The sequence below is a fragment of the Peromyscus maniculatus genome, chromosome 2 (assembly GCF_049852395.1).
Source record: "Peromyscus maniculatus bairdii isolate BWxNUB_F1_BW_parent chromosome 2, HU_Pman_BW_mat_3.1, whole genome shotgun sequence".
Classification (NCBI taxonomy): domain Eukaryota; kingdom Metazoa; phylum Chordata; class Mammalia; order Rodentia; family Cricetidae; genus Peromyscus; species Peromyscus maniculatus.
The window spans coordinates 64784033-64798367 of record NC_134853.1 but is presented as its reverse complement, the minus strand read 5'-3'; the positions used below and the strand labels follow the sequence as shown (position 1 = coordinate 64798367).

The window sequence follows — 14335 nt, the reverse complement described above, 5'->3', positions numbered from 1 at the left end:
ACAATTTCTCCTCCCTCAGCTCCTTCCTGATCCTCCCCACTTCCCACCCACCCAAATCCATATCCTTCCTTTTTTTCTCTCATTAGAAAACAAATAGGGATCTATGATGATTACGATTACTACTACTGCTGCTGCTGCTACAAAAACAAACAAATCAGAATGGTACCAAACAAACAGAAAAAAAGTGCCCAAGAGAAAGCACCAGAAATCAGAAATATGTGTTCATCTCATTTCCGCTGCAGTTTGCGATCTCTGTCACACATGCCACTTTTAATAAAATGCTATTCATCTTCTATGAAGAGATTTTCATTTGATAGTTTGCTATGTCAAAAAGACATTTTCATCCCGAAAGCTCATAACATTAGCCTGACAAAACTTTAAAATTGTAAAGCTCCTTTAAAAATTCTTTCTCTCATACTCTGTTCAGATTATCTGAGCAGTCTCTGAGTCCCACACTGGAAAATAGTCCAGTTCTCCACCGATCTCAATCCTTCTAGTCTCTCGTTTGATTCAGTCAGTAGTTTCTATAATTGTCTTTTTTTTTTTTGGCAAAGCCAGTGAATAGAAGATAATGTATCTATTATCAGCTCTATGTAGATGTTGTATGTAATATAAAATCATTCTTAAAAAATAGGTATTAGTGAGAAATACAAGCAACAACTTAGTGCTAATAACATTATACTGCAAACTATCTAAGGGATGTACATAAATCCTCCATAAAATTAAATGAATGACTCATAAGAATTGTATTGTTAGAGCTGGGTGTGGTGGTGAGTGCCTTTAATCCCAGCACTTGGGAGGCAGAGGCAGATGGATCTCTATGAGTTTGAGGCTAGCCTGGTCTACAAAGAGAGTTCTAGGACAGCCAGGGCTGTTACAGAGAGAAACCCTGTCAGAAGACTAGGAAATCTGGTGAGATTGTATCTCCTAAAATTGTCAGGGAACCTCACTCTTGATATTTCAACAATATGGCTACCTCAGCAAGACCTCAACAAGTTCAACACCAACAGCTGTGCTAACATGAAAGGGGACTCTCACAGTGCCCCATCCATAGATGAAGAACTACAGCCACTAAGGAACACTGAGAGCAGGAGAAACAGTCTTCCTCAGGGATTAAAAAAATACATTATAGTCTGGGGGTCGGAGAGTACATCTCTTTCTAGTTCTAAAGGGACTCTGGTAACTTGTGTAAGGAGAAAAAGTTGAAAAGTACTATGTACCAGGGCTGTACTAGCCTCACAGCTATGGCTGATTGCTAAGAGTGATTTCACACCAAGGCAGTGTGTGTGTGTGTGTGTGTGTGTGTGTGTGTGTGTGTGTGTGTGTGTGAAAGAGAGAGGGGGGAGTAGAGAGAGAGGGAGGGGGAGGGAGAGAGGAAAAGACTGAAGTGTTGTTTTGTTGAACTACAGAACTGTGATTCTACTGAAGGACAAATGACAACAGGACTGGTTAAGTGTTCAAGCTATACACAGAAAAGCACAGGATGAGGTGGACCTTCGGGCTGCTGAGGGCTAGCCCTGAACTGTGTGTTCCTCAGGCTGCTGGAGGGCTAGCCCTGAATTGTCTCTTCCTTCAGGCTTGGAACTTTCATGTCAGATATACAGATTTTCATTAAAAATGGACAAATCTAGAAGGGCATTGCATTGTTCTAATATGTATTTTCAGAAGTTCCTTTTTCTGCTTACTCAGACACAACCTTGTTGGGGCTCAGACCTTCTCAGATGATACGTCTTCTTTCAGTATGCTTCTGACTTGCCATGTCTCTGCCTCTTCTTTCCATCTGTCTTCTTTTCCTATTTCGTTTGGTGCCCTCTAGACTGTAGATGAAAAGATTTTGCCTCTGACTTTTTTCTTTTTCTTTTTGGTTTTTCGAGTCAGGGTTTCTCTGTGTAGCTTTGGAGCCTTTCCTGGAACTCACTCTGTAGCCTAGGCTGGCCTTGAACTCACAGAGATCCACTTGCCTCTGCCTCCCTAGTGTTTAGATTAAAGGTGTGCACCACCCCCCCCCCCGTCCTTTTTTCTTATTATATGTTCACATACACCCTCGGTCTGAGTTGGGTTTTGTTGCGTTTTCCTCTATCTCTTCACTTGGTGATCTCAAGGGATGTGGGACTGAATGAATGATGGAAGGAGGGTGGGAGGGGTCTGTGGCTGTAGTCTATTTGTTGGCCCATTGATGCTCCTTGTTTTCCTGATGAAGTCCTTTAGATTTGAAGATAGCTTTCAAGTACACCTCTATTTCCCAGGAGCCACACAGCCAATTCCAATATCACTCTCCGGATAATAATATTTTCGAGTGTGTGTGGAGAGTCATTTTTATTTTGTTGCTGTTTTGCCTGCCCCCTCTCTTCCCTGTCGCTTGGCCACATTTCATAGGAGCCACACTGTTGCACTGGCTCGGCTAGACCAGCACAGATCAAATTATTTTATTTTCTCTTATGCTTTCATCAGAGGAGTTAGCAGCCATGAAATTTGTCAGTTCCCCAGGAATAAATATGATGGAAATTTCTGGTACCTCAATAGAATAAATGGCGTGTCTGGAAGGAGATTCTTCCATACCTGCCTGATTTCCACCTCTCCCCTTGGATTTCCAGAATTGATTAATTCCATTAGAATACATTACCCACACCCCACACACTGGACTTACTGCTAAACATTGAAAGAAATTTAACATAAGCAGTTACATTGAAAGCTGCGGTAGATGCCCTAAAGCACAGGGTCCAGCTCTTCAATACAGGTGAGCAGGCACACATGATTCTTCCTGGGACCGTGGCTTAGTCATGAATACTGCACAAAGCTCTTTCTCATGTGTCTTACTAGACTAGTTGCACCTTTTTGTTTAGAAAAAGCATATCTAGTTCTCTCAAAAAGAACCAATAAGCAAATGGATGGTCTGCAGCGAATTTAAATGTTTCATTCTATAAAGAGAAACAAAATCCCTTAAACAAAGAAACTGTAACCCTTGAAACGAAGCCTGTCCATTAAACAGAAACCCTTGCTTCTTGCTGACCACATATTAAGCAGACTTCTTCCCCAGAACAGGGGCTTTATCTAGGAAATTTGCCATTATGAATACTTTTCCTATTCTTTGACATTCAAGTATTCTTTTCAATTGATGGATTTTACTATGTCACAAAACTGAAGTCACCCATGACAGATCATGCCATTGTCTATGTAATCACTTTTCTAACAGTTGTGTCTAGGACAGATCACAAGAGCTAGCATGCTTTGAGACTACTGCACATTAGCATCTCTTCCTTTAAGATTTTGAGTCTTTATATGTTTATGAACTGCTCCAACCATATGTTTCCATAGTCAAATTAAAATTAGGAGATGAAGAATTTCACTCGTGATGCTAACTGCTAAATAACCAATTTGGAGAGCCATGAGAGAAAAGTGGGAAAGAATAATTTGGCTTATAAAAAAATGAATTCTTGTCATCTTTAATGCCACCTGTTCACTCTTCCTTGTTCATACCACAGCTACACAATGGTTATATTTGAACAGCAGTAAATACTGCCTCAGTGTTAAGATGACATTTTTTTTTTATACAAAACTTCATCCTATTTACAAATGTAGCCTTTACAGACATAGAGATGCATTTTTTAAAAACCTCTTGCAGGGATAGAGAATTAGCTCAGTGGTTGAGATAGCTTATTGCTTTTCTAGAAGATCTGAGCTCAGTTGCCAGCACCTGTATTATAGCTCACAACCACCTCTAACTCCAGTTCCAGGGGCTCTAACGCCCTCTTCTGGCCTCCACCATCTCTTGCACTCATGTGATGCACATAAGCTCAGGAAAGCACATGCACATAAAAATTTAAAAATAAACAAAGCAGAAACACCCTTTAAAAGCCTCATGTCTATTTACTGTCCACGATTGCCTTTTGCAAGGACCTGGGAGGCATACCTTAGAAATGTAAGCACCAAGGATAGGCTCTTGGGGCCTGGTCTCTGAGGTAGGTAAGAGTCTGAGCTCAGTAGGAAGGCCCTGGTGAAAGTATACCTGAAGCCCAAGAATGATATAAACAAGGTAAAAAAAAGCCAAAGGTCTTGAACATCTGACCCCAACACAAATGAGTGTCTCAGCTGACTCCAGTGCAGTGGTGCATTGTGTTGTCAACAGTGGCCATTCTACACCCCTGAGAAGGCTTTGGGCTTCAACTTTTCCACTGGTTGTTGACATGCTCCAATGTAGCCACTATGCAAATGCCTCTGCTTATGGAATGGGAGATCTGTGCTTTACTAAAGCAACACAGGAGTATTTAGAGGAACAGAAAGGCTACACCCACTTTTTCTGTTAATTTTATAGATTTGAGAATATCATACAAGATTACTGTAGTTGCTTCACTTCTGCCCTTGCCTTTCATCCTTTCAACTCTTCCCATCGCCCTATTCCCTTTCAAACTCACAACATCTTCTTTAATTATTATTACCTATACACTTATGTTATACACACACACACACACGTGTGTGTGTGTGTGTGTGTGTGTGTGTGTGTGTGTGTGACCCATTGAGTCCATTTAGTGCTGCTCATATTTCTTTGTTTAGGGTTGACTACTTTGGATTGGATATCCTATTAGGGGCTTATCACTGAGAAGTCTGATTCTCCATCTTGCAGAAGCCATTGATCACCTGTATCTTTTCACCTAGGGGTGAGGCCTTGTGAGATTTCCCCCATTCATGTTGGTATCAACTGGTGTTATCATCTGCAGGTCTTACTTAGGTGACCAAATTGTTGAAATTTCTTTTGAAACCTTCAAGATCGATCCCAATGACACATTTACTTCAACAAGGACACACCTTCTAATCCTTCCCAAATAGTTCCATCAACTGGGGACCAAGCATTCAAATATATGAGCCTATAGTGGCCATTCTTTTTTTTTTTTTTTTTTTTTTTTGGTTTTTCGAGACAGGGTTTCTCTGTGTAGCTTTGCGCCTTTCCTGGAACTCTCTTTGGAGACCAGACTGGCCTTGAACTCACAGAGATCCGCCTGGCTCTGCCTCCCGAGTGCTGGGATTAAAGGCGTGCGCCACCACCGCCCGGCAATAGTGGCCATTCTTATTCAAAACATGACATTCTACTCACTGGCCCTCATAAGCTTGTGATTATATCATAATGTAAAATGCACATAGCCCAAATTCAAAAGTCCCCATAATCTTTCAGTCTCAAGAAAGATTAAAGGTCTAAAGTCTCTTCTGAGATTCAAGGCAATCACTTAATTGTGACCCCCAGTAAAATCAGAAAGAAAAGTATAAACTTCCAATATGTGATGGCACAGCATATACATTACCATTGGGAGCACAAAGAAGAAATAGTGGACCAAAGCCAGACTGAAACGCAGCAGAGAGAAATTTAGACCGTGTATCTCTCTTCTGATGCCAAAGGACTTCAGTGGCTCTTCCCTTTCAGCTTTGCTGCCCACAGCAGACTTCTCCCTTGGGCTGGCTCTCCTCCTTGTATGCAGCCCTTCTGGGAAGATACCATGTGACTCTGGCTTTCTAACATCTTAGGGGACCGCAGTGCAATCTAGGTTCTACTTCCACAGCTTCATGCAATGGCCTCTTGGAAACTCATGTAGAGACTCGGTGGTCACTTGCCTGGGCTCATTGGCTTAAGCCTGGAGGAAGATCCTACAACCCCTTTACTCACCCTTCGTGACTCCAAAGTGACAACTGGTCTACTGACACTCATTGAGCTGTGTTCACCCCTGCTTGCTTCACCATATCTAGGAAAGGGAAACAACCTCAAGTCCTTCGACTGATGCATGGCTAATGAAACTGTGCTGCATATACACCATGGAAAGCTGTTCAGCTGCAAAGAAAAATGAAATCTGTACAAAAATGAATGGAACTAGAAGATACACTGAGTGAAGTAACCCAGACAACCAATGTGAATGTTCATTCTTATTTGTTGATACTAGACCCAAATGTTTGGATGTATTTAACCTGGGTTCTCTTCAGAAACCAGGAAAGTAAATAGGGTACATTGGAAGGGGTGGTGGATACAGGCTATTCATTTCTATCATAAGGGTAACAGATGGGGCTTCTGGTCTGCCTGGGAAGGAAGAAGATCTTATCAATGATAGCTATTATTCCAAGGCCAGATGCCCAGAGTTCCAGTTCTGACTTCATTGTTAGTAGCTGTATTATCTTGGACACACTAGATATCTATATGTCTATATTTTTTCATCTGTAGGTAACAGTATTTGCAATGTAGTTTGCTTGAATTGCTTGCTAAGATGAACTAAAAATAACAGAGATACTATGTGAAGCAGCATAGTTTAAAGATACTTAAAATATTGGTCTATTCTAATATATCTATATCTATATCTATATCTATATCTATATCTATATCTATATATATATATATATATATATATCTTTACTTTAGCCAAGTGATGATTCAGTGAAGTGTTCAAGGAGAATGCTTAGAACTGCTATGCCACCAACTAAAACCTCACAAAGAATTAAAAGCATAGAAGTCCTAGAGAGAGCTAATGGAACGCTTATGCATGTGCACACACACACACACACACACACACACACACACACACACACACACACAAACACACACACACACACACACACACAGAACACACTAATCGCATTAGTGAATCCTCTTCCTTTGCAGGCACTCTGTTACCCGGACTGACATCCTGCCAGGAGTCGCATGTGATAGGCACTCATTAGTCACTTCTTCTTGCAGACCCACCAGCATTTTAATGCTCCAACATAATTGATCCTTCTTCAATTGCTCTTTGAGAAGCATGCTGACATGCCTCCAGAGTGGCTTGATTGGACACCTGAGCATTTATGGACTCCATGCTGATGGACTGTTCTATCTGCAGTAACAGCTTCATTGTGCCACACAATGCCAGGAAACACCCAGGTGCCCTCCTGCTGCCTTGCCAGATCCACCCTGGGCACTGGAGAAGCACTATTGTTTCCCAGAACCATGTTTCTCCACGTGCTGTGATCTGGCCTCAGAATAAAGAGCCCCTGAGCCTGCCTCTTTTCACTTCACACTAGCACATGGTGGAGAAGATGGATCACAAAGGCAGCATTACCGTCTGCATGGAGGGCAGCCAGCTGTTTATTGCTCCATTATCTGCTTCTGGAAAACAGACTATGGAGCCACCCCCAACACACACACATAAAACTTGATGAGATATTAACATTCAAATTACAACACGCTTTATTTTTATTTTGTTTTAGAGGCATTGAAATGTGTGAGACTGTTTCAAAATGCCTTTTGGGGGGGTTTAATAACTCCTCCAGCTTCTCTGTGGTCTTTTTCAATGTGGGTACCTGCTGTCACTTCCCAAGTCTGCAGAAGGGGATTTCAATGATTGCTGGGGCCCCCAGGCTCCGGTTTGTCTAAATTTCTAGGCATGTCAGCTTGACAAATTTACCCCGAATAAAAAGTAATACACCAGCTCCCTCTCTCTTATGAATTCCTTGGGTGACGATGCCCTCTTTCCTTCCAATCAGAGGAGAAAACGGAGCCTCCTGCCATGGGGATGGTCACAGTCAGTTTTCTGTTAACGGTAAGTGGTGGCAATATTTTCTTTCAAGAAAAACCTTCCTTGACCCTTACTGACCCCACACCTACATTCCGCCCCACAAGTCCACCCTCCATCAGTCTTTTGTTTTTTAAATGAATAAATTTTGCTTCCTTTGTTCACCTTTCCCAAGCACTTCTTCTCTTCTCCCTCGTTTTGAGCTCTCACAGAATGAGTGGCGTTTTCCATTGCAAAGAATTGTATGTCTAACACCAATAGAGAGTCATTAGCTGGCATCTGTGTCTGCCTCGCCCCCTGGTCTGTGATGATACTTATTCATAGTCACACCATTTGTTACTATTGGTCCAACATAGTAGAAACAATCATTTGAATTGCTTGCTAAGATGAACTAAAAATACCAGAGATACCACGTGAAGCAATAGTTTAAAGATACTTAAAATATTGGTCTATTCTATGCTAAGAAAAACCTTCTCTTAATAAATCATCAAAGCACTGATTTAGTTACAATAACAACTGTTACCTACTGAGTGTCACTTGTGCTGGGCTGGATCACAGGGGATTCTCACACGCCTGTTCATCTGTGTACCATTGCATCTGTTGTCAAGTGAGGAAGTGGAGCATCAGAAAAGTTCTATGACATCCACTGGGCTATGGGGTCAGCCTGTTTCAGTCAAGGTTCTTCAGAGGAAAAATGAGCAGTAGGATGCTGTGGTGGTCACTCTTAATTGTCACCCTGACAGGGCCGAGAACCACCTAGGCAACAAGCCTTTGGACATGCCCTTGAGGGGTTATCTAGATGAGGTTATTTGATGTGTTAACTTCGGGCGGGACCATTCTCTAAGCAGGAATCCTGGACGACATGAGTCAGAGAATGTGAGCTGACGGCTGGATTAATCCCTCTCTGCTTCTTGAATGCAGACGCAGTGTCACCAGCTGCCTCTAGCTCCCGTCACGTGATTTCCCTGCCATTATGGACTTCAGATTTGAGCCGTGAGCCAGAATAAACCCCTTTCCTCTTATGTTGCTTTTGTCGGGTTATTAAGAAATGAAGGCATGTGCTCTAATACACACAGACACAGAGACAGACAGACAGACAGACACACACACACACACACACATACACACACACACACACACACACACACACACACACACACACACACACACATACACATCTATCCGTTGAGTGAAAAGACATTGAGAGGTTGATTTAAGGAATTGTCTAGTGTTGGCAGGGGTGGGTAAATAAAAAATTCATAGGTAAGCTGATGATTTGGAAATCCAGCTGTGTTCATGCTGAGGTCTTGAATCAAAATTCCTTAGGGAAGTAGGCAAGCAATTCAGGTGGGACTTCAATATGACAGTCATAGAGAGAATTCCTTATTTAGGGCTTAGCAAGATTTGGCTCAGTAGGAAAAGGTGCTTGTGGTCAAGGCTGGTGACTTGAGCTCAATTCCTGGAATCCACACGATGAAAGGAGGGAACCATTTTAAACCAGTGTCCTCTGACCCCATACTCCTGTTATGGCACATGTGTGTGTGCCCACCCTAAAATAAGTAAATAAGTTAAAAAAATTTCTTTGAGAAATTCAAATATTGCTGAGTTTATATAAGGTTTTCTATAAGGCCTTCCGTTGATTTAATGGAGCCCACTTTTGGAAGGCAATCTGCATTTTTCAAGGAATTCTTATTTATGTGTTAATCATATCCAAACAATACCACCATACTTAGCTTGGCATCTGGCTGACCAACAGGGAAATCAATCCAGACAATTGGTTCATGCATTTAGCCATCATGTCTGACATACCGAGTCCAAGTCAAGTCTGTAGTCATGAGTCTCTCCACAGGACCACGTTGATGTTGGTCCAGTATCCTGGACTTTGATCTGCTATTTTTTTTTTCTCTCTGCTAAGTAGCAACCCCTTAGAATCTGCTTGTCCTCATTGCGAGATATCCCACATTGTGACCTGGAGGATGTGTTTTCCTCCTACTTGGCTTTTTAGTCGGTGATTGTGCTTACTGAATTCTGAAGCCTCTCACTCCCAGCGCAGTCGCTAGCCATCCTACTTCCACAGTGGGCCATGAAGCACAGGGAGCGAGCTACAGGAGTGCTGTGAGCTCTGAGACCTGAGAAGTGAGCCGGCGGAAGTTCTCCCTGGCCGTTTTCAGCAGTGCGGAGCTCATGTCCTAAGGAAGAGGGTGCCCATCATATTAAGCAGTGCTGGAGAAGCAGCTTGTTTTGTGGGAGCAAATAAGTCTTAATCCTGGTGGAATCTGAAGAACGGATTTTCTAAAAAGAAGACACACACACACACACACACACACACAGAGAGAGAGAAAGAGAGAGAGACAGAGACAGAGACAGAGAGAGAGACAAAGAGAGAGAGACAGAGACAGAGAGAGACAGAGAGACAGAGAGAGACAGAGAGAGAGAGAGCGCTATCACAGGATAAAAATGCTTTTAAAATGTTGCTTACTTGGACTCAATCTGGATCTTAACTGAATTATCCTCTCCCCTATAAGATAGATGCACTACATTTCTCCAACAAAATAAGGTTTATTTTAGAATGGAAAATGATTCCTGTGTAAGAGCTATGTACTGTGATAATTGAGGGCTCAGATTTCAGGGGTCTAACTGAATTTGAAGCCCAGACTGGCCCTGTCATATATTATAAGTAGGACGTTGGGGAAGTTAATTATCCTCTTTTCAACATCGTGTCTTCAGTTCCAAAGTGTTCATAAAATAACGTCTTTTATGGTGACTTTGAAAGATCAACGGATGACTTTAAGGGAAACATTTACCAGCGTCCTGACATGTTCAAAGTAGTATTGTTATTATTCTAGCTGTCTCAGGAAGGCAAGGTAAGGCCGGCAGAGTGAAAGGGCTTGGAGGGCAATGATGTTGCCTCAAGGTAATTGGGAAACAGAAGTGAGGATCAAATAGAGTCTCCAAGCATGTGTCTATGGTGACCTGCTTTCCAACTGAGCCCTACTGACAAAGGTTCCCAGCCTCTCTCACTAATGCTGTATTTTAAGGGTTTTGACCTCCAGGGTTTTCTCTGCCAATATTAGTCCCCTTCTCTACATTTCAGACTGATGATGCAATGTTCTTCCAATGGTTTATGTCTCTAAGATTTTGTCCCAAGCTGGTAGATCCAGTCATGAGAAATGATTGTCACATGAGGGTGCTGACGTAATCAACAGACTAATTCATTGATGTGTTTATAGCTTGACAGTATTAGTGAAAGGCCTGAAGCAAAGGAACAATCCACCTGTGGTCCAAACTGAGACCATGAGCCAAAATAAGTGTTTCCATTTTAAATGGTATCTCAAGCATCTATCTGGTCACAGGGATGGCAAGGCTGACCCTGGTTTAAAGTGTTTCCACCTTTGTACCAAATTATCCAACAAAACCCAGACCTCCTCAATATCAGCCACTGGGAATAAGGAAACATGGGAAATGTGGAAGTTTAGAGCTTATTCACTATTTAGCATTAAGGCTTGGGAATAAAGGCGGTCTATTTTTCAAATTATTGAGAAGATGGAGTTAAGAAAATTCAGTGCCAAGAGTGTGAAGTGCTTTCTTCCTGTATTATCTAATGACAGAGCAAGCCTATCTGCCTTCCCTAGGCTTGTTTCTATGTTTGAGATAAGCCTTGACATTCAAATGCAGTGTAACAGCTAACCTTGCTTAGATAAAATACTTTGTGATATATTACTGAAATTATTATCCTTTAGATTAAATAAATGAGAAGATTTTCCTTTGTGACTTCTTGAAGGGGCAGCTTGTATGCATTTTAATAACATCTTTATTAAAGAATAATTCATAAAGCATAAAATTCACTCAGAATGTATAATTCAATGGGTTTCAGGATTTCAATAGACATGTGCCATCATCACCACTAATTTTAGGACAATTCTGTCATCTTACAAAGACACTTCCTGTTCATTAGCAACCACTCCCAATTTTCCTGTCCTAGCTCAAACCTAGGAAATGCTTCTCTGCTGGACTTGTTATTGAGATGGAAGCATACATGGTCTTTTTGACTAAATTTTTTAAGTTAATATTTATCATTACAAAGCAAACCTGTGCAATAGCTCATATCAGTGTTAAAATCTTACTATTGATGAATAGCAGCAATTCATTGTATTGTATCGCATTTTGTCTACACATCTATCAGTTGACAGAAATGAGATTTTTCTGTCATTCAGAGACACACTCTTTATCTATGAATAATGTTAACATGATTATCAGTGTACTTTCTATTCATGTACAGACAAGTGTTCTTATTTCTCTTAGATACCAACAAGAGGACTACATGTATTTTTTTATTTGAAAAATTTAATTAAAACATAATTACATCATTTTCTCCATCTCTTTCCTCTAACTCTTCCCATGCACTCCTACAGTCCCTTTTAAATTTATGGACTCTTTTTCTTTAATTATCATTGGTGTGTGTATGTATGTGTGTAAATATATTAAATGCAGTCTGATATATCTGTTTATTGTTGCTTACGTATATGTTTTAGGGATGAGCATTGGTATTGTGATAACCATTTAGAGGGCCTCATCCCTGTGGTAGACTAATTCTCCATCCTCAGCAGCCATTAATTGCCTCTAGTTCTTCATATAAGGATGGGGCTCCTTGAGATTTTACCCATCCATATTGGCATCTCAGTTGGTGGTGCCATTGTTCAGGTTTTATTTAGGAAGCCATACTGTTGAGATTTCATGGCTATAGCTTTCCTGTCATATCTAGAAGTGAAATCACAGCAGAGCATTGTCTTTTGGCTCTTACACTCTTTCTGCTGTTACTTATGCAATATTCCCTGAGCACTAGGTGGAGGGGTTGTGTTGTAGTTGTATCAGTTCGGAGGGCTAGACATCTTGCAGTCAGTTTTCCTTTGCAATTTGATCAGTTGTGACTTCCTAAATGATCTCTATCTGCTACAAAGAGAAACTTCTCTGATGAGAGGTGAGAGGTACTGCCATCACTTTATGAAATGACAATAATTTCTAATTGCATTCAAAATATGTGTCCTCATGTCCACAGATGAGTATAGCTTCAACAATGTGGTTGACTAAAGAAGACCTGCTCAAAGACAACATCAATTTACATGCCAACATGAAGGACTATAGTCAGTCAGTGGCTGCTGGGAGAGGTAGAACCAGTCTTCTGCAGGGACAAGCCCTCTGATAGAAACTGCCAAGACCATTAGGACTTGAAAGCCTTTGTTGCTCAAACAGTCTAATAAATATAATGGACTGAATCGATTAAGCAACACACAGTTACTTTTATTAGTCTTAGGACCTCATCTAGCCCAAATTTTCTCTCAAGGGTCCAATCTCCAAATACCTTCACACTGGGGATTAGAAGTTCAACATCTCATTGTCAAGGAACCATAACTCAGTGGACAGTAGTCTTTATTCTCTGGGTCTTATTTCTAGGTTAAGTGGTATTGACTATGGAGAGGAAGGCAGCTGAGTGTGGAGGAGGGCCAACTGACTATTAAATCCAGAACCAGAGGGCATAGAAAAGACAGAAACACACAACCAAATTTCAAAGCAGGAGCTGGCCCACAAATCAAAGAGGGAAGTAAAGCAAAGAGCTCTTTCTCAGAAGTAGAAAACCAGAAGTCCCAGCAGATGTGCAAGTGGGTGTGGAAGTGATGTGTAGCGGCAGAGGCTGAAGGAGGCTCCTGAAGAGCTGTTTGATTGGGGTCAGACATAGAGTCTGGGATAATGGAAAACACTCAAGTATTTGAAGAGAAAAATGGCCAGTAGCTTCCAATGAGATCCAAGTTGTCTGGAAAGATATTAGATGGGCTGGCCATTTGCATCTGCACATATCATCTAGGAAGAGACCCAAGAACTAGTAAATTATGTTGTTTCTGAGGAGGCAGAGGGGCCTGTAACAGTGGCTTCAGATATGGGGGTGGATTCTTCATGTATTCTTTTCTGTATTTTAGAAAATTCTGAGTGACTTCTTGTTTGAAGATCTGTTAGAATTCTGCACCTTATCCACAGGATCCTGCACATTTTTGAGTTGAGAGATTTAAAATGATAATTTTATCTCATTGGTTTTACAGGTCTATTTAAATTACTTCATCTCAACTTAATCTTAGTAGGTTGATTTTTCATTTTTCTTGTGGAATATAAATTTCAACTTCTGGGGGTATCCTCATCCCTGATTTTAAGTTACACCACAAAAAGAATCATGGCACTAGCACAAAACACACACACACACACACACACACACACACACACACACACACACACACACACATTGATCAATGGAATAGAATTGAGGACCCACTTGTAAACCCACATTATTATAGCCTCCTGATTTTCAAGAGGCCAAAAATATGCACCAAAGAAAAGACAGCATCTCAACAAATGGTGCTAGTTAAACTGTGCAGCTATGTGTAGAAGAATGAAACTAGATCCTTGTCTCTAATCTTGAACAAAACTCAACCCCAAGTGGATCAAGGACTTTGATGCATGACCTGATATCCTGAATCTAGCAGGGAAGAAATCAGGGTATATGCCTGTACTAATAGGCACAGGAAAGGAGTTTCTGAGTAGGACATGAGTAGCATCAGACACCATTATTTGAGTGAATAGGCATCCTATACATCTGATGGAGAGTTAGCATCTAGAATATATGAAAAACTCAGGAAACTAAACACCAAGAAAACAACCTAATTTAAAAATGTCACAGGGAGCTAAATAGAGAGTTCTCAAAGGACTAAATAGAAATAAAATGTTCAACATCCTTAACCATCAAGTAAGTTACTCTGAGATTTCAT

General features: G+C 41.1%; 1 long non-coding RNA gene across 1 annotated transcript; it reads right to left on the bottom strand.

The window, feature by feature from the left end:
- Positions 1–8735: 8735 nt before the first annotated feature.
- Positions 8736–9411, bottom strand: LOC143271646 (uncharacterized). Its single transcript, XR_013048852.1, has 2 exons — positions 9333–9411; positions 8736–9073 (listed from the first exon to the last, which is right to left on the bottom strand). It is a non-coding gene; the product is annotated as an uncharacterized LOC143271646 (long non-coding RNA).
- Between the last annotated feature and the right edge of the window lie 4924 nt (positions 9412–14335).